General features: G+C 39.3%; 2 protein-coding genes across 7 annotated transcripts in view; one reads left to right on the top strand and one right to left on the bottom strand.

Moving 5' to 3' along the window:
* The window catches only part of CHLSN (cholesin), a 130,680-nt gene that overhangs the window by 60,497 nt on the left and 49,638 nt on the right, over positions 1–20,545 (bottom strand). The gene's annotated exons all lie outside the window — the stretch shown is intronic.
* GPR146 (G protein-coupled receptor 146) overlaps positions 1–20,545 on the top strand; it is a 54,868-nt gene that overhangs the window by 26,152 nt on the left and 8,171 nt on the right. Inside the window, exon 1 of one of the 2 annotated variants that reach the window (XM_086759835.1) lies at positions 11,568–11,701. The exons of the other annotated variant lie outside the window; for it this stretch is intronic. The gene's annotated coding sequence lies outside the window, so the exon portion shown is untranslated. Of the gene's footprint in view, positions 1–11,567; positions 11,702–20,545 lie in introns of those variants that run through there. 2 annotated transcript variants of the gene reach the window in all.

Genomic DNA, 20,545 nt, shown 5'->3' with positions numbered 1-20,545 from the left:
TGGCCAATGCCGTTCACCTGAGCAGTGATGGCGCAAGTACCATCGATACTCTGAAGGCGTATTTGCATGCAGCCTGAAGAACATGCTGGAGTGCGAGGGTTGGCACCTGCTCAGAGAGGTGGGGAGTAGGTGAGTTGTTCACCCCCGTCTAGTTAACGAGCAAGGGACTAGGAGCCAGGAATTATTTAACATTAATACCAGCTCTGCCAGTATCAGTGCAGTTCTGTTGCTCTCGGCAAGTCACTTCATCTTTTTCATGTTCTCCTGGGTACAATGAAGGTAACATTTTTGTGCCCAGCGCCCATCTCCCCAGGGTTTAATTCCCAATTTAATATTCTAGTCATAAATGCACTGCCTCCCTTTTACTCTGATAAAGTACAATCAGTATCAATAGGTAACACTTTCAAAAAACTTATTTCCAACTATTGTGAAACAGGAGCTGAACGTTTATGGAGCAGTTATTTTTTATGTCAGTTTACCATAGGGCCTCTTTAGCCACAAGCTTACAGCCGGAGGCCCCAAGGCATTTTTGGGAATGGAAACTTTTTGAGTTCAGTTCTTAACAAATTTCCAGCCTGCAGTATGTTTTTCATTAGTCTACATGGTGTTATAATAAATGATGCACTTCCTCTTTCATTTTATGATTTTTTTAAACATGCAACAATTTTTCTGTGTCTGTTTTCTATTACTTTCAATGTACTGAACCACACTAATCTCCGAGGCTATGGATAGAGACAGAAAGGATATATTGAGTAAGATATCAGCTACAGCAAGGCAATCTTCTAGTTTAAGTTCTTCACCAAAGGCCAATCATAAACCCATGACATGCATGCAGCTCCATGGACAGCCATCCTTTTAGGTACCATTGTTAAAACAACATTGAAAGTCCATTATCCCAGACTCTAAAGCTGGCCTAGAAAAGACTCTAAGGTATACACCTGTAAGACGCTCAACTAAAACAGTCTGACCCCATTGGTCAGATACAAAACATAGGAAAACCTCCTAAGCCTCCATGTAACAGTATTATAAAAAGGTCTTTTCTGCATAAAGACCAACCTGATACGTCTCTGTACAATTCTGAGGCCCCTACTACAAGAAATAAACTGGAGCAAGTTGAACGAAGGGACACTAAGACAGCCAGAGGGCAGGAACACTTGTCCTGTGAGGAGACTGAGGGAACTGGGCTCACTCAGGCTGGAGAAGAGAGAAGAGAAGGTTTTGCGTGGACCTAACAACCACCATCTCACACCTACAAGAGGCTTATTGAGAAGACTGAGGCTTTTTACAACAATGCATGGCGGCATGAAAAAAGACAATAGGCATAAGTTGAAAACCAGATGGATTCCAACACATAAGGGAATATATGTACTTTTTTTTTTTTTACCATTAGGACTATCAAACATTGGAACAGGTTGTCCAGAGGTTGCGCAGTCTCTCTCCTCAGAGGTTTTCAGGATCTGGTCTGATCTCAGCTGACCCTGCTTTGGGCAGGAATTTGGATAGATAACCTCCTGAGGTCTCCTCCAACCCGAATTATTCTGTGATTGATTCAGTCAAGTAAAAAACAGTTAAGATTTTAAATACCAGAAACAGAATGCATTTAGAATCTATTCAGACTGCCTTTCCATTTTTGCCCACTACTTATTATAATCATAGGCAGATTGGTTTGCTAATACTGTGGTGCAATAAATTTTTCAAATTATAGAAAAACAGCTGTGGATAGCATTTAACCTCAGACTCCCAATTTCTTAATTGAAATCTTCCGCTGGCGACTACAGCTTTTTGAAGCAAAGCTCAGATAGGAGAAAAGAAGGACAATAAAGATTTACCTTAATGAGTTTTGGACATGCAGTGACAACAGCCATCAATAAACTTCATAGGGAGATACCTGTGCCACAGTTAAGTCTTTTTTTTTTTTTTTAAATGACCTCAGCTGTCTTTCCCTGAACACAGCTTTGTAGAGATGCTAGGTCTAATCTTTCCTAGGGTGAAGTGCCATGATTCTTTGATTGTCACTTTGGATTCTTTGTGTCACAGTGTAAATTGGCCCCAGCAAGTATAAAAGTAGTTACAAATAGCAGGGAACAGTGACCCAAGCAATATCCCAAATATTTTAAAACTACCAATATACAAACCATAGTATAAAGGGAAAGGAAAGTTTCTTAAAAACAAAACAAAACAAAACAAAACAACAAAAAAAACCCAAACACTTAACATTTCAGAATTTAAGTCTCCATCCTAAAAGCACAACAACCCATATTTAAATCAAACCACGGTTTTGTGCTGTCTTGTCTTACCCAAAACTCGTTTGGTGAGCTCTGCGGGAGGTCAAAAGCAAATCAGAAGCAAATGCTTTTAACATTGTACTCTCAAACATCAGCTCTGAAATGTTTTCAAGGAATGTTCATCTCCTTTCCGGGTGCATTTCCACACATCTTTGCTAGTAATTTAACTCAACACATGCACAACACAGACATTGTAATGATTCACAACAGGCAAGATGAGCAGGTCAAAAGGGTTACACACTTCTAAGCTCACGCAAGTCAAGCTCACTCCAGTACTAGGGATTCCCTCACATCCCCTGTCCGCCCCGTTGGCTTGGTACACATCCCACCTTCCCCTCCAGAGCCGTGCCAGGGGCTCCTCTCACTATCCATGTCTCCTTCACTACTCCTCTCCGCTTATTAATCATGGAGCTTTATGTCTCCAGCATCCCCCAGTCTCCTCCCTGCTGCCTGCTAGGATCTGCATCCTCCTCCTACTCACTTCTGAATTATTATAAACCTTCATTCTCTCCCTCCCTGCCAGCTTCCTTCCTCTCACAAATGAAGGGCTTTGTTCATCTTTCCCTTATGAAGTTTCAGCCTCCCTTCCTGGCAGAGGAGGCCATGTTCATTTTGCAAAAAGAATCGTCACTAATGTTTTCTACTTGGGAGAGAGGTTGAGGTTTTCAAACAACACGTTAAACTTCACTGTGAAGATAGCAGAGGTGAGATCAGGCATACTATTATGCTGGAAATCATTAGAGATGCCACCGGTGCGTGGGGATAACAAACTATGGATCTGCAAAAACCGAAGAGGCTGCTCTTCTTTTTCTCTTCAATAGCTAAAATCGATGCTTATTATCACTTACTGCCACTTACCATCCCCAGCTGCCAAAATAAAAAAGGAAAATACAAGATTGCCTATACATTTGTTTCAAGAACATCGAGGGAGGGTGTCTTTTGAAGGAGAAGAGCTGAGAGATTTCAGAAAGAGAATGTGAAATAACATTAATGAACATCAACTAAATTAAGATCAGTCATTAAGACATATTACCTCACCAAAATTTACATGGTTGGGAAAAATACAGAATACGCATCTTTTTCTATATCCTATATTCTTCTGAAACACAAACAGTATTCCCTCTGCTGACCCTTCCAAGGAAGAGCAATTCTCCACTACAGGTCCAACCATATATATATTTCCTGTTTTAAATATGGTTTATATACAGTTGATACACACACACATTTTTAAAGATAGCCTTCATTTTGTATTGTCCCTTTATACAAAATTTTAAAGAAGAATGTATTCCCAGGGTCTGACAGCATCAGGAAAACTAGGCTATGCCAACACGAAGGGATTCCAGTCCAACATCATCCCGTCTAGCATAGTGTTTCATTTACAAATCTTTGATTTCTAAATGAATGGCAGTTCAAAGTACACGTTAAACACAGATACTTTCTGCTTATGTATGTAGAGATTGTTAGAGATTAAGCCACCTTAATTAAAGACTTAAGCAGGTGTCAGTTCGTGATACTCTTTGAATTTGGTTGGAGCAGATGTATGTGCCATGGTTACCCAGCAGCGCACTTGAAATACAAGCAGAATCAAAGAGCTCTTCCTAAACAAAGCCAAGGAAAGCTACTTTGGTGGATGGTTTGAAGTTTGATACTACTCATCTGTCTTACATGGAACATCATACATTTAGTTGGAAAAAGCATTCTAAAACACTTCAAAAATAAACAAAAGCACTGCAAACAGCCCTACTAGACAGAGCTCCAGGCCACACAAGACCTATTAATTTCACTGGGGGATTGTTCCTCCTCTATACGTGCATCTAACTATCCAAAGTTAATTTGCATTACCAAGCTCTAAACCAGATAATTTTAAAGCATTCTGGACTCAAATAACCAGAGCTTTAAACACAGAAATGGAATTATTTCTAAGTCATTTTTCTCTCAGTGTCATACTTTAGAGTGACAGCAATATGCAGACTACCCTATTTCTCCATTACTCAAAGGTTCTTTATTTTCTTTTCTTAAAGGAAATCCAAAGATTAATTTAAAGCCATCTGATGAAAATACCTTAATATTTACCTTCATATTTTGTTGTAATATATACTGAACTCAAGTGAAGTGATTTCAAAAGTTATCCTGGATGCTTCTCATTTCAAGACATTAAATATTGGCTCTTATAAATTTCCATTACACATTGTCTGACAATATTTGCTGCTCTGGACAACATGAACTGACTTTTAATTCTTACAGAAGTAATGATAATAAAGTTGGTAGAAGTTGGGCACAGGTGACATTTCAGAATTTCATACTTATTACAAGTCCCTCCTTTCCAGGGACTTACTTTCACATAAAGTAAGTGTAAAAAATGGTTAGAACTGCCAAATGTGTACATCCTCTCAATCCTTTTCCCCCAGTATATCATCAGTAATAGCTACCCTCAAACTGGTCTCCTAATCATCCTTTACGTGAGGGCACTGTACATCTCTGCAGTGGTGTTACAGCTGACACCTGAAGACAATGAAAGAGCACACACGTCATTCCAGAATCTGGGAAACTAGTAAATCACTAGTAAGTCCCAAAGCCAAGACCATTAGTAGAGCTCTGGGAAGAAAATAACGAGGGAGACAGAGACAACAATCCACCAGCTGAGTAGGGCAATGGATGGGATGTAGCGGAGCGAGTAGCTGAGAGGATGGCTAACACAGACAAGAGCACAGTTGCCAAAACAAAGGATGCCGACCAGCTGGAGCTGTCACCTACTGGAACAAAGTACCTGCCTGCATCTTGTATGCTGGTTAATGGAAGCGGCAGCACGACTGCAGGCAAAATTTTAAAAGCAGAGGATGATTATCACAAGAGCACAATTCTTGGACCTTCAATTCATCCTAAAGGAAAGACTGAGCACTCTGGTAAAAATCAGGTTTCTTTTTTTCAGATATTTTTTCTACTTCTTTAGCATTAACTACAGCAATACTGCATACAGAGAAATAAAAAATAAAAAAAAAAAAAAGTGGTAGAAACCAAGATCTGTTCAACCTCTTCAGCACTAAGGTATAAAACTGAAGTAACCGCAAAGGCTGGAATCTCAAATATGGACCAGTGCAACCGAGAGCTACAACTGACTCCTGAATTTTATCAGTTTCTTGTCTGGAGATGCCGTGAAGAATCTCCCATAGCCAGGAAGGGAAAAACTATTAAAGTCAGGTAGGCTTCTTCTAGCAGCTATGGGAGGCACAGGCTATTAAGTGCATCTTTGTACGGCTGCTCCACCTCCGGTTTTATGTGCCGGGAGCCGGTTATGTAACTCATACAAACTAAACCTACTGTTTCTGGGTTGTTTTCCTTTGCAAGCTCTGGGCTGCCAGGGGGAACGGAGAGAATTCAAAAGCAGCTTCCCTTCTGTTGCTCTTTTGGGCGTTTCTCTTTGAAGCAGCAGCACCCTAAGTGGCTGCTCATCCCCCAGTTTTGTAGGTCGTCTTTAAAGCAGCACTTCCCACCCTTCAAGCTTAAGCACAGAAACTTACAATTAATTAAAGCAAGTTAGTGGTGTTATTATTTCAGCCTTTTATTTTTACTTGGTGTCAGACTCTAAGACACAAGCACTCTTTGTAGTAGGATTCCAGACACTCTGGAGAAAATGCTGAACTTTACAGACTAATCTGATACGGTTTGTGTAACACACATTTAAGAAACCCACTCAGCTATCGCTTAAAGGAAAAACTCATTCTAAAATCTAGAAATAAAGAGTCAAACTCCACAATGGCTCTAACTACTTTACAGATTTAAGAGAAGAGCAAGCCTAAAATTAAATTTTATATGGAATGATTGCAAAGTAGACTGGCTAGGAAATCTTCACGTGTTAACAGACAAATGGACCTCTTACCTGCCAGGTGGATGTAATGCAACCAAAAACTGCACCTAATGCTGCTTATAATAGTGGCCAAACACCACATTACTGGTTTCCAAATATTCTCCTGGTGTGGAATGTTTGTAAACCATTCTCTTGCATTGCTGCCAAACTCCAGGAACACTCTGCAGGACAGTTTTAGTCCTTAACTAAAAAAATATCCCCACATTATTAAGAATTATTACTGAGAAAAGATTTCAGTGAATCTGTCCTAACATACCGGCTCTCTCCGATTTCCACATAGCGTGTATGTTGTTTATTTTCATTCTTTGAGCATAGGATTTTATAACCATAATTATCTCATTTTCTGATAGTACAAACAGTCCAATTTTTATTCATTGAGGTCAGTGTTTTTGTTGCATTCTTTCTCTGTTTTTTTTTCCTTTAAAATTTGCTGTTAACAACAAATACAATAGATTTATGCTATCAGAACACCTGTTGGGGTAGAGATGTAACTAATAAATTGTATTTTCAAATTAACATGGATCAAAAGTGGCAATAGTAAAATGGACTGCTAGAGGAAATGATGTTTTAACTCCATTTCCATTCTCCATATCTTTTAAAAGAAATAGCTCTTCAACCACGCAACCTCATCTTAAAATATTTTTGTGCAAGAATTTTCACCAAAATCTGGGAGGCTTCAAGAATTAATGTTCAGTCAAGCAGATTTTAGAAGCTAGGAGCGCTTCATGGTCAGCAGGCTATGAAAGATTAGCTAGTCACAGTCTTGAGCACACAATCGTGCTGCTTTACATCTGTTTTAAAGAGTTGGTGGGGAGACTGCACCCAAGGATTTATTAAGGAAGACAGTAAGGCCGTGGACTATTTTCCTTCTTACACATCTTCTCTCCTGTTTCTCCTGTGCTGCAAAGTGAGCTGTAGTGCCTTCAGCCTGTCCTGTAGTCTTCACAAAATACACCCCGAGGGTTAAAGCTCTTCCTCCATCCCCATCACCTGAGCTCTGCAAAGGAAAGAGCCGCTGAAAGCCTGGTAACAGGAAAAGGTCAGGAGCAGTGTGTTATATTCTGTATGTTTGGATTAGCTCACAATAGCTAAATAAACTGATTTAATGTCTAATGACATTTTCAAACAATAGCTAATAAAATTATCCAAAATATGCAGAGACAAAAGGTGCACACAGCTGCACCAGAATAGGTCTCTAATGCATCCACACAAGCAATGACCTAACTGAATTTCAGCAGTTTGGCCATTCAAATTAGAGGTCAAATATAAAGGAGCCCAAGTTAAAAAGCCTACTGACTAGAAAAGACACAAATATTCCTGCCTTGTCCATTATTATCCCTCCCATTTGTATGCAACATTCAGTTTTTGTCCTGTGTTTTTAGCATAGAAGCACATTTTTTAAACAGATTTATGGTCTTCTCAAAGTAAATGAATAAAAGGCATGCTACTGAACTGAATCACAAGCTCTGAATACTTTTGGAAAGCTTCTCTGAATGAGCTGGGTTAGCAGGTCTGAGGGATTTTCGCTAAAACCACATGAGGATCCTGTGTCATGTCAGCAGAGGAAGGAGCCGCAGTGGATCCAGATGCTATCGCCGTGCTCCCAGCCTGTTTGCTGCTGCTGGAGGTTCCCCACTCCTTACTGACAGCGCCAGCACAAGGCAAATAAAATTCACACACCTGGCTAAGCAGCTTTAGCTCACTACAGCGGCCCTTAAAAGGGTGCACCTTTGCGGTCCGTTTTGGAAATCAAACTGTGAGAGCGCAGACGCGCGCGTCAGGCTGCTGCGAGGCCAGTAACGCCGGGCAGAAGGGAGGCTGTGCCACCCCATCAGGGCAGCAGCCCATCCAGCCACCGCAGCAAGTTTCACCAGAGCTCGTTTGCCAAGGGCCCTTAGGGGAAGCTGGTTGAATTTCTCAAACCAGAGACGCTGGTTCTGAAGAATGACTCTATGATTAATGGGGCACTGGGACAACTGTGGTCGCCTTTTTAAAGTCTTCCATCAAGGTTCTTAGAACCTGAAATATTGTAGCAGATTGAAAAAATGAAAGGGCCTAAAAGTAGCGCTCATGTAAAAAGCAGTTCCAAAGCAAGCAATCTTAAATTTGCAAAGAAGTCTTGCTTATTTCAGCTGATTTGCATATTCAATTTCAATTTTTTAAAGTAATTACCAAAGCATTTTCAGACATGTTATGACCAAATATGAATTTGCTGAATACTCACACTAAGATAAAACACAAATAAATAGTCCTCAATGAATCCCATTAATATTACATCTTACTTCTATGCTTAAAACAGCAGCACTGAAAAACAAGACAAGGTGGGGACTGGCTGTATTCTGAATGAGATCTTTCCCCACACCAGTCTCTTTATCATGAACCACCAACTGTTTGCGCTTCTCTGAAGGTACCATCATTTCAGCTTAAGATAAAAGTATACTGAGGAATATTTCTGATCATCTTTTTATCTGAGTAACAACTCTTTAGAGACAATTTACACATGGGTATGAAGGGCCCAAATCTACACCCACTAATTCACTAATGCCGTAGTGATGCTTCAACAAAACCATTTCAGCTCATAAAAATAATATTGTAGCAACCACAGTCCTAAATGACTACTTTCGGTTTAATACTGTGAACAGAACTTTCTTAGTTTTTGTCTTATTTAGCTCCTGTAAGTAAAAAATATTACCAGAATTGTCTATCAATTGATATCAGATGTAGCAGCATGTCAGAATCATCAGTACCTCAAGCACGTGGTGACTTCATCATCTGAACCACCACAAATTATTCTGTAAGCAGAAACCTGCACTGCTCAAATACAACTTTCATACTAACAAAGTCACCTGTAATTGTGAACTTTAGGACTATGTGTTCATTTCACAGAACCATCAGCAACGGGCACTGTATTTGGGGGAGGACAGACAAGGAATTACCATATTTAATTCAGCATATTAATCAAGCAACAGTATACTGTATCTGAAAATTAAGTATGTGAGGAGATCCCCAAGGCTTCTGTTATCCCTGCTGCTTAGTGGCGGGAAAGAAAAAGTGCATGAGGTTACGCACGTGTGTCACGCTCATACTGGCCTCCTGTCCAGCTGAACTTCTACCACATGCACAGAAAAAATACCTGGCTTGTGTTTAAGGTGTTTTAAGCATAGGCTTAATTTTACTGGCAGGTCACAGAAAAGGCTCTGCCTTCACTTGCTTACTTTGCAATGAGGCGGAGTTAAAAAATAAAGTCAGCAGAGTAAACCTCAACCACCCTTGTTCACCATTTCACTCAGTCCCCTTGCAGCTGTCGGGCCAGGACCAAGTCTCAGCACAAAGTCCCGCAGCGCAGGTCTGCCACAAGAAATACCTAGGCAAGTTCCACAGTATGGATATTGTTAAAATTTGGACCTTTTTGGTCAAAGCACGACAGTCTACTCTTCCTCACAGCCACCCCAAGTTGCTCCAGACAACCAGGGACAAGTGATAGTTACACAGTATAATTGTGTCAGGGATTATGTGTCTTCACGTTCAAACAAGCCTGGAGGAAAGCGCGCTAGACAAGCCTGACCGGGATAATGTAAAAACTATCAGGTTGTGGGCACTGCAAACTGAAATAAGTGATGGACTGGCGGGGCCTATAAGAGCGAGCAGTCGCCTCTATAAAACCAAGAGAGCAGCAGACTCGAAGGAGCCACGTTATTACCTCCCGCTCTCCCTAGAGACCGAAGGAGAACTATTCCATCTCCCCATCTCTGCATTTTTCTCCTGCAAAAAGCCTCTACGCTAAAGTTTATGAGGTCTGAATTTCAAAAGGAAAGCACACTTCACCTTAAACTCTATGCCCAGCTGTCACTGGTATTTTACCAAATGTAAATCAGCACAGTTTGGGGGTTTTGCTCTGTGTTTCAGAATACAAACCATACGTAACAGCTTAACCAGACGACTGATAAGCATGAAACATTACAAACCGTTAAGAAAAAAAAAAAAAAGAAAAGAAAAAGCATAATCCTGGGCTGCCCCACATTGTCTCCTCATAGAAATATTACTTCTGAGATTAAAGAAGTGCTTGTTTATTTAATGATTTGACCAATGTCCAACAATAGAGCATTTAATGGAAAATACGTGGGACCTACAAACAGAGCCACTATGTTATAAAGATTGTAAATATAGACTTTTTTTTTTTTTACTTTAATATAAACAACAAAAGCTGAGCTAAAAGGAACAAAAAAAATAACTAAACTAGGCAAATACTTAGATCGTAAATACTGACAAACAGAAAAGTTCCAAGCGTTAACCTTAGAGACTGACTTAGAGTCCTATTGCGAAGTTTTAGCTTATAAGACACCGTAAGAACAAAGAGAAGCAACTAATGGTATAAAATAAGAAAACACATGTGTATTACATACACTAAAGAAAATACATATGCTACATACATGCCTAACATGAATGTCAAATTCTTCATTCATTTTAGGGGTCAGCTCCTTTTTGTTGATGAGTAGAAGCATATCCTACACTTTACTGTTTTGGAGAGGAAGGAAAACACATAAATTAATTCTTCATTACAGTTTAAAAAGGCAAATTGTTTAAGGACCATTTGTATTCACGCTAAGTAGACAGGATCATGATACTACATGCTTTTTATTGAAATGGAAAGAATTTACATTTACCTACCATCTCATTAAAGTAAGATGATACAGCAGCAGCATTTTCCTTATATGTTTTTTTTTCTTTTAATTAAAATGTTCTTTTTGAATGCTTAAAATAATTCTGAGGTTTACAGTAAAGTATTTTTTAAAGCATACATTGGCTCTTTTTCAGGTCTAATGTTCGTTACTGTCTAAACTCTCCAGAGGCCAAGTGGATGTTACAGGCTTTTGCTAAATAGCATTGTTTTTCAAAGACAGGAAGGGAAATGATTCCCGACAAACACAGCTGTGATGAGTAGCTCTAAAGAAAATCAAATTTTACTAACATAATATTTTTGCCAGTTTGGCTTATTCTGCTCCAGGTTTATTACTCTGTTAACAAGCACAGCTTTGCAGAATAGCTAGTCCTATGGTAAAAATTCATTTCTCTTACCAACAAAGCTCTCCTGGTTCGTTGCAGCCACTATTTCCCTCCCGTTACAACTACACCCAAGGTTGAACTGTTCTCGAACAACAGTACCAGCCTTTCAGTTTGTCCTTTCAAAAAAAAAAAAAAAAAAAAAAAAGACCCCCTAAAGCCCCTCTCACAATTACGAGCTCGGTACACCCCAGAGCCCTGATGGCGGGATCGGGCCCCCTGGTTTTGCACCAGCTCTCTGCGCCAACCCCAGCGCGCGGCTGAAGCTTAAAGGATTATGTGTACGTAGGCGCAGGGGAAGTCACATGTGTACACAGGGTCCGGTGCCACTACCGAGGGCAGCGCAGCAGCGTCAGCGGTCTTTTCCTAAGCTCTCCCATTGTTTACTCCTACTGCAGCAAGGAGACATTGGAGTCTCCGCTGAGGGTCTGACTTGATGGGCAAAATGTTTCTGCCAGCCATCAAGGAACAGCAAGGTAGTGCCTACCAGGTGAGATTTTAAGAAATTCACCTTTTAGACTACTTTCGGTTTTTAAGAGCCTAGAAACAATTTCTATTGATGCATATAAATCTTGGATCTGTGAAAATGAATAGTGCCATCGTTAGAAACCAACATGCAGTTGTTAGATAACAGTTCTTTAGGAAAAACATCGTTGTTTAAATTTGTCATGCTCCTACTTTTATCTGGTTGTCCAAAAGAAAGTTACAGTAAGCTTTTTCTTATGCATATCAATTTTAATGCTTTTGCACATTAGGCTGGATTTCTCCTTTACTGTTTCTTTATGTACTGAGTATGTGCTTTAAGTTTTTTATTAATTGCTCTGAATATATGAGATCTCCATTTTTCTGTATAGTAAATCTAGAAGCGTAACAGTATAGCAGAAGTATAGCAGAGGAATTGATGAAAACTTAAGCTAATTAGTCTTTAAGAAAGCAAAAAAGTCCTCAATGAAAGTGAGATACTTATGAATCTTCTATTCATAGCATAATAATAAAACACACAGCAAACCATACTGTGAAATACTACTGCAAAGCAGCAGTAACTAATTAACTAATTAATCACAATTAGGCTGCATTTTAATTTATATTATAAAAGAAGGTAAGCCGAAGGCAAACTTCAAAGCACCAAATATTTCCTAACTGCTTTCAGCAGAAGCTTTGAATAAGCAGAATGACTGCTGTCCTTTTTAGCCTCCATAAGCATTTTTAACTATGCTAATCACCAGGATATTTGCAAATCTGTTTTCTACTGTACTTAGCAGAAGACCTACTTTCCTTTAGGGCTCTGCCAGCTGAACTTTACGTCTTTTTGATATAAATGCTAAAGCAGCAGAAAAAGGCAGCACCCTATTTCTCATGCCAGCATCACATCCTTCACATATTTGATTGATTGGCCCCATCATTAAAGTCAAAGCAGCATCTCCTGAATTTCAACAGAAGTTGGACTGATTCTGAACTGATGAAAAAAAGTTAATGAAATGTCTGGACAAAGTGATTCATGTGAACGTCTATGTTTGTGATCTGCGCATCAGAATGATTCATTTGAACTTCTGCACGCAGGATCTGAACATCAGATAAGAGTTTATCAGAATATTCTGCATATTTTCCAGAACAGCTAAAACATGCAATGCTCATTTAAGTGAAGATAGGCGAGTAGGCTCCAGTGACCTCCCTACAAACTGTGGTTTAGTGTTGGTATGCACCCTGTGTCTGTGTGGGCTATGTAAAAACAACCATTTATCAATCATTACTAAGAAACTGGCTCCGTGACAAACTAATTACTCCTCAGGCTTCCACCCATTAGCACAGGAGGAAGCAGATATATAAAATAAATTTACAATCAAGGCTCTATACGGCTCCCGCAGTAACAAAATCTGCTACAGAAGTCATGCTTTCTTCCTGTGGTGTACAAGATTTTTATAAATGTGTGTACCCATGGCAGGACTGTAAGAAAACTTTAAAAAAATCTATTCAAACAAACAATCCAACCCAGTAATTGCTGAATGGCATGTGAATTGCTACACTGCTATTATTATTTCAATGTCATTTATTTGGCTGTAGTTCCAGGAATTTGTAAAAATCCTAACCAAGGCTTCCCAAAATACCAGGAACTGGACAGCACGGGGTAACAGGTGGCTGGAGATAGTAAACTCAAAGTATAACTTCACTTACGTTTTGTAATGGAAGGCTTGGTTTAAAGAGCCCTGGTTTACAGAGGTACCAGAGTCCTTTGCACATTTCTTCCACCAAAACTTTGGGTTTTGCCCTTGGAAACATTTGCCCAGCCTCATACTGATATGGACAGGAAAAAAAAACGAAGCCGGTTAAGAATAACCAAGGAAGCATCCCGATCCACACACCTGTGAAAGTATGGCCAAGGACTCAAATCGCACAGCATCACACAACTTAAGCTTGCAAAACACTTTGTAAGCATCCTAGACCAGAATGCATTAACGGTTATTAACGGTGTTTTGGAGGGTCATTCCATATATATAGGTGCAATGAGGAGCCTAATAAGAGATCAAGATTATCAGTAGAAATTTTTGATGAATAAGGGGTAAAAACCCCTGTCACTGACAAAGCGCAGTGGGGAGCAGCACATGACAAGCAGTAGATGGACAAATCAGAACCCATTTATGTCAGTACAATGCCTCTTAATTAATTTCAAGCCCCTGATAAATGAAAACTCCTACTCCAAATCTTACAGTCTAATAATAGCTACCTTTAGATCAGCATTAATATCACACTAGCCCTCCTAAAATGTTCAAGTAAAATATTTCATTCAGACATTATAAATGGAATAGTAAGATGCAATCAGTAAATATGCAAGTTCATCCAAGAGGCAGCTGGAAAATGGTATTTCCTTCACCAGGCAATAGAAATTAAAAGCCACAGGAGTGTCAAGAACAAGATGTCTCAGACTTTTGCTGACAATTATCATAAAGATACCTCCAATTATCATAAAGATACCTCCAACAGATGTGACAAATTTTGAAGTCACTTCAGCCTTAGTGCAACTCTGCTGAGGGCCAATTTTTCCCTTCAAACTCCAAACACAAATCAGTTTTATACTCATTCCTATAAATGTTATCTATGTCAATATTTTTGCACTTACTGGAAACCTGATCCCTGCAGTCTGAGTCTGTTCCAGAAGGGTTTCCTACGTTGCCAATGTGATGTCTTGTTGATAAGTCACTGGGTCAGCTTTCACTGACATTTCTAATAGGAAATGGCATTATATTATAGTTTCCAGGAAAACCACCATGTGTGCCTCCTGTCAGTCTTTGCAACTGGCAGCAAAATATCTGAGGAATGTTTTCATACTGCCAAATTTCAGCACTGTTCCCCGTCACAAGTCTCCTTCCATGGGTGAAGCTAACAAACAGTGGGTTAAGATAAGAGCTGCTGTTTCCACCTTGCCAGCTCACTGGGCCAACTCATTTACAGAGTAATGCCAGCAGTCAGTACGTCTTTGACGCTCTGTCCCTGGGATAAGTTCAGTCTGTAGTATCTAGAATAGAGATAATTTGCATTAATTTTGATTGGCAAGAATCGATTATCTTTACCGTAGTGATGCTGATCTACACAGACCAGAAGCACAACATTCAGTTCACATACATTCCTTACCTGGAACCTGAGCAACTCCAAAATGCTGGAAATGCAGAGATCTGGCCACTTGCTATCTTGTAAGAGGTGCAAACGATCTGTTTGCACCAATGATCTAGGCAAACAAATTATCTAAACAAAGAAATTGACCATAAAACTGTCTTGTAACTTTTTTTCTTTTCTCAAATATTAAAAAGGCCTCAGCAGAAAATTTTAAATTAGTCTCCATGGTCTGATCATCTTTACACAAAAACAGGAACATGTGTTTCATAAAAACATTTTTCGACAGTTCAAGTGTCTGTAGATACTGGGGGAAAAACCCCTGTAATTAAACATTCAGGATTATCATATAAGAAAGATCCTTTAAGTAGTGTATTTCATTCCTTAAGTTGGAAAAAATAAACTAAACACTTTCACTAAAAACACTGGGACAAAGTGTAACTACTGCGTGAATCTACTAAGTCCCAGCTACTCTGAACATCAACATCATGATAGCAAGAATGCTTTCTGAAGGTGTGTGTAATCCTTGTTCGATCCATTGAGTTGAAGTATTTAAAATTAAAGGAAACTGCATCTTACATTCTGTTTTAAATTGAACGTAAATATTTGCTACAGTTAATGGGCTTGTGTGCTTTCCAAGAAACTGAAATTGTATGTTTTAATTGTCTTTTGGTTTCTGTGGCTCACCAGTCATAAGCACAGTGGAAATTCTGCCACAGGTTAAATTTTTTAAAAGACTTTTTCACTGACTTAGTTAAAAAAACTGAATATAGAGACTTTCAATAGTCTTGATATTGAATTTTATTTAAGTTTGTTGCCACTTAGGAGAATGCAGGATAGCTGCATCAAAATCATCTTCCAAACGCCCAGAAAACACGGAGCAGGAACTGCAGTAGTAATAATTGGCTGTTCCTATTCAACACGTTGAATGGGGCCATCTACTCTGCTGATGCTTAAAAGCTGTTATTTCCTGTACTCCACTTAGTCAAATTTATAAAATCCAGAGCTCAAAACATCTTATGAAGCCTATTTTCTAATAGTACACTCATTCTAATTATTACTGTTATTTAATACACCATAAGTTACTAGAAGTGAGTATGAACAAGAAAATTATTATAGGGTTTGGGTTTTTTTTGCCTATAATGCAGTTTTTAAGTATTACCTAGTGGATATTTGGGCATCTCAAAACTGTATCTCATTTCAGAAACCCAGGCAGCTAAAGCATGTAGACAAATGCAGGTAACCGCTGTGTAAATCCGTTCTGCCTGATGGAACACGCTATCTTTAGAACTGCACAAAAAATAAGATATTTCACTTTTTGCAGTAATTACATTTTAAGCCACAGCACATCTATGATGTACTAAAAGCTGCACTGTTCACTCCGTGGTGAATCCTTTCTTGCTGCATGTAAATTTAAAAAAAAAAAAAAAAAAAAAAAAAAAAAGTCAGGTTTTCCATATAGAAGCTCTTTTGGAATTCAGTGATAAAGCTAAGTCAGGAAGAGGTGGAGCAGGAGACCAGTCACACTCATCTGATACTGGGACAGGGAGAAGTTAACAAAACATGACTGAGTTTATGAGTTAACCCATGCAGAGCCCCCAGAGCAGCTGTTCCTGAGCAGCTGCCAGGAGGGCACAGCCATCAGCGACCTAACTCCCGCAGCGGCTCTATTGCAAAGGAATAAAACAGCATAAAAAGCAAGGATTTCTCTGGAGCGGCAGATGTGCCTGGCAGATAGCATCTGCGTCTGAACATGGGACTCCTTCCACACAAAGCTTCATGGGCCTTAATGCTGGACTATCTCCTCCCCACGGAACTCAGTCTTCCCATTTACAGGACTTTCATTTGTCTCTTGTACCCCGTAGTACTTCGGTATTGCCGCCTTCCAGACCACTACCACCCTGCCACTCTACCAGATAAAATGACCTCTTAAAAACACCCTTTGGCATTTTTTTATTATGGTTTCCAGAGTAGTTGATCTTGTCTTTCTTTATTGGAGTATATTATCTGTTCTCATAAGCTTTAAGCTGCTTAAAAATTGAGGCGGGGGGAAAGAGAAAAGAAAGCAAATACAGTTATCCGTTTCTGATGGACACACATGGTGTTTTGAGCAATCCTCTACGAACTCTGACGACAGAAGTTCTGCAGTTCTAATCAAATATACAGAGGATGCGCATCTTGAAAAACAGTTGCCATAACCTAAAATAAAGTTTTCCTCTCTTTCTTCCAAACCAAAGGAGCAACTGAACTCATTTGTTGATGCTTACTGATCTGTGACAGCGATTTGCAGAGCCTTACATCTGACACGGCCTTACACGAACTCGGATTTCCAAAGAGATGAACAATGTAAATAGAGACAAAGTGTCCAGCTGACGTTGTTAATAGTTTTATATTCTATGAAGTTATATAATAATGATACAAACAAAAGGTCAAAACAGGGGAAAAAAAATTGCATCTATTTAGTAGGTTGCCAAAAGGCCACGCCAGTAAGCAGATTATCATGGCACAAGTGGAATCTGAATGACCAAGTAGCTGCCATGCAGATGATTTACCACAAAAATGATGCTTACAAAATGAAACAATAAACAAGTGGCAGCAGTTTCCAACATCTGTGGAACAATAAAAAGGTCACCTAGCAAGTGAGAGACGGGCCCACAGGAAGGAGCTGAGTTTTGAAGCAATCTGAAGACAACATATATTCAGAATTTCTGGAAAAGTGGCAAGCGAGCAATCTCAAAGGACAATCAAAGCAAAATGTGAATACTGATTTCAGAAGTGTGAGTATCTCTGTACTCATTCCACGTATGACAGAAATACACCCTTAAAACTTTTGAGAATTCTATTTTTATTGTTGGCTCAACATGTCTAAGAATAGCCTGAGATGTCCCACAGGAAAGTAACAGAGAAGTAAGAAGTGAAAGAGTATCATACTTGGAAACGCTGTGCTAAGTCTGATACGACACCAGATCTGTATCATAGGAGGAAATGATGACGGGAGATGCAGCGTTAAACTGTAATGGAGTCATCAAGGAGAGATAAAGAGGAAAATAAGGGCCACTCAGATGTGAAAAACAAGGCTTTAAAAAAAAAAACCCCACAAACACAGGGGGTAACGTACATAAGCATTTATGTCTGGACAGAAGGAATGTTTAAGGAATAACACTGGACCCAGGAGAGGTAATAAGTTATAAAGCTGGAAATGGGCACACAGTACTGAAATTGTGCAGAATTAAGCAGGAATAGGCAATAGCTGGATGGTACAAGTCAAAGATCTTTTGTTTAAATTCTTCATTATTGTTATGCTGCTACTAAAGCAAGTGCATACTGCAAAGGGAATGGGGTTAGAAAACCAAAACCTGAGCCTAATGATGAGGGTGAAAGCAGTGAGGCCAGGAGACTGGGTGCCTGCCCTTCCCAGGAGCTCACCTGCCACCAAACTCCTCGCTCCACGCTCCCTCTCTCAGGCCCAGGAGCAGACAGCGCTACGCAGAACGAAAAGCAACCGCTCCTCTTCCAACTGACCTACTCTTGCTTTTGTATTTTTACTTTTTTAAACATCCAATACAGAGTTATATTCAATACTACTTCATATCAATTATACCTGTTATTTAGTCATGGCCTCTTTCGCATTCTATTGCACTGAATTAACAACATTATAACATGGAACCAATATCAATTATAAACATACCACCCGCCAAACTGGTCAATGATTGCACCACAAAGACATAAATGATAGGGTTGGAAGGGGCCTGTTTTTCAGCCCAGCACCCAGTATCAAGCAGGATTTTCTTCTCCACTAATGCTAAAAGCATTTTATCTGAGCTGTATCATTATATTATAAACAGCAGCAACTCAGTAACTGCATAAGGAAAGTATATTCTGATACCTACTTGCCTGTCCTGCTGCATTGTTTCCCCTCACATCTAACCTGCGCAATCTGGTTTTACTTTTCTGTATATCCAGCCGACAAGTCTTCTGATAATCCCCATGGTATGTAAATAAGCTAGTAAGCCTAAAAAAATGTCATGTTACCCAGACTGCAAGGTAACAGCAGTGCAACACTTCATTCCCTTGTACTGCAGGTACATGATTTTCGAGAAATACCAATCATCCATTATTTACAGTTTTAAGAACTAATCCATAACTAATCTTTAACATGACACTTTCAAAAAGCACCTTTCAAACCCTGACAAGCAGCTGACAACGTACTAAATCATGGTTTATGCACATACGCAACACTGCTGGCCAAGTTTTTCAGTTTTCTCAGTCTTGACCTGAAGCAAACCTGTGCTGCCCAGCAAAGCTCTACACAGCACGCAGCCTTCCCTGTGCGGTACCCTGGGGTTCAGTCTCTGTAGGAATTAGAGAGATCCTGTGGAAACTCTAGAAGACCTGATGAAGGTATGAATCTTAGGCAGGTTTAGAGACTTACCTCACTGGCAACAGCTTTATTAGCTATGTATGGTTTATCATGGAATGACAGCTTATGAAAATACATTCAGAGCTGAGATAATCTCGATAAGAGCCGTTTCACATACAGAACAAGTAGATAAATTATTTATTGTCTGAACAAAAAAAAATAATCTGCAGAGCAAGAGATAGTGCTACAGCTGGATAAAGGTTTGGGGTTTTTTAAGTCAAATAAAATAATCAGAGCATAGGAAGGCCACGCTTGAAACTGTTAACCAACCTGCTCTGCAACTTAGTGCTGCATTATAAACGGAAATGTCTGAAAAAACCTGGCTGCAGCTGTGGACTCTCTAATACAACTAAGCAGCACTTCATTTTTTCTCATTAAAGTTCATTTTTTGTGTTTTTTTTTTCTAAAATAATCTTTGCCACTAAGTGCTCTTCACTTTTTGTGTAGTGCTGTAAGAAGTTTTTCTTACCTACTTCATGCAAATTTTTACCTAACTAAAGCCACCTTCAGTTTTTACGACATGTAAAGAAACTGGCTTCCAGCCAAGCTCCAGAACTCTCAAAGTACTTGTACTCTAATACCTTGTCTGCTTTGCTGTTTCCCCAGCGAACTCATGATGATTAAAGTCTTTCTAAAGTTTTAAGGTGACAAAGACATGATTCCACAGTTTGTAACACAGTTATCCACAGTACATCAGCAATTCTGTCCGTGGACTATGTATCAAATAAGAAAACAGGAATTCTCTGCTATTTGGGAGTTGCAGTGGTTTTACAATATTCATAATGAATTGTTAAATACAAACCAAGAAGCACAAGTCTTGCCTAAAAAAAACAAAGTGCAGTCAGAGCGACTCAGCCCAAACTGAGTAACCATTTTTAGCGTTTCTCTGCTTTTTATTCCATAAACATCTGCTTAATTTTTAAATTGGTGTTTATTTGCTATAGAATAAAGCCTCGCAATCTCTAAATATAAGAAAAAAATACTTTGGAAAAGCAAGGTAGCACTTGATTTTAGTTGGTATCAGTTAAAACCATAGTTTGAAGGTAATAACTTTAGTTCATTAGTCTGAGGAGTTTCCATATAAACAGAACCACCACAGCACAAAATTCAGTATGGGATAAATTACCAACCTACAGTTCAAAAACTCTTTCAAGAAATGATCCATTCTAGAGGTGCAGAGAACATGCACACTCACAGCCATTAATTGCGCGCGACATGCAAATACTCTGAGAACAACATCTCTTCAGCTTTTCAAAAAAAGGAAACCGAATGGAATCCATAAAACCATCGCAAAATGAGGCTCGCACT

This window comes from Chlamydotis macqueenii, chromosome 15 (assembly GCF_036417535.1).
Source record: "Chlamydotis macqueenii isolate bChlMac1 chromosome 15, bChlMac1.mat, whole genome shotgun sequence".
Classification (NCBI taxonomy): Eukaryota; Metazoa; Chordata; class Aves; order Otidiformes; family Otididae; genus Chlamydotis; species Chlamydotis macqueenii.
The sequence above is the reverse complement of the archived record's forward strand: the minus strand, read 5'-3'. Positions and strand labels throughout refer to the sequence as shown.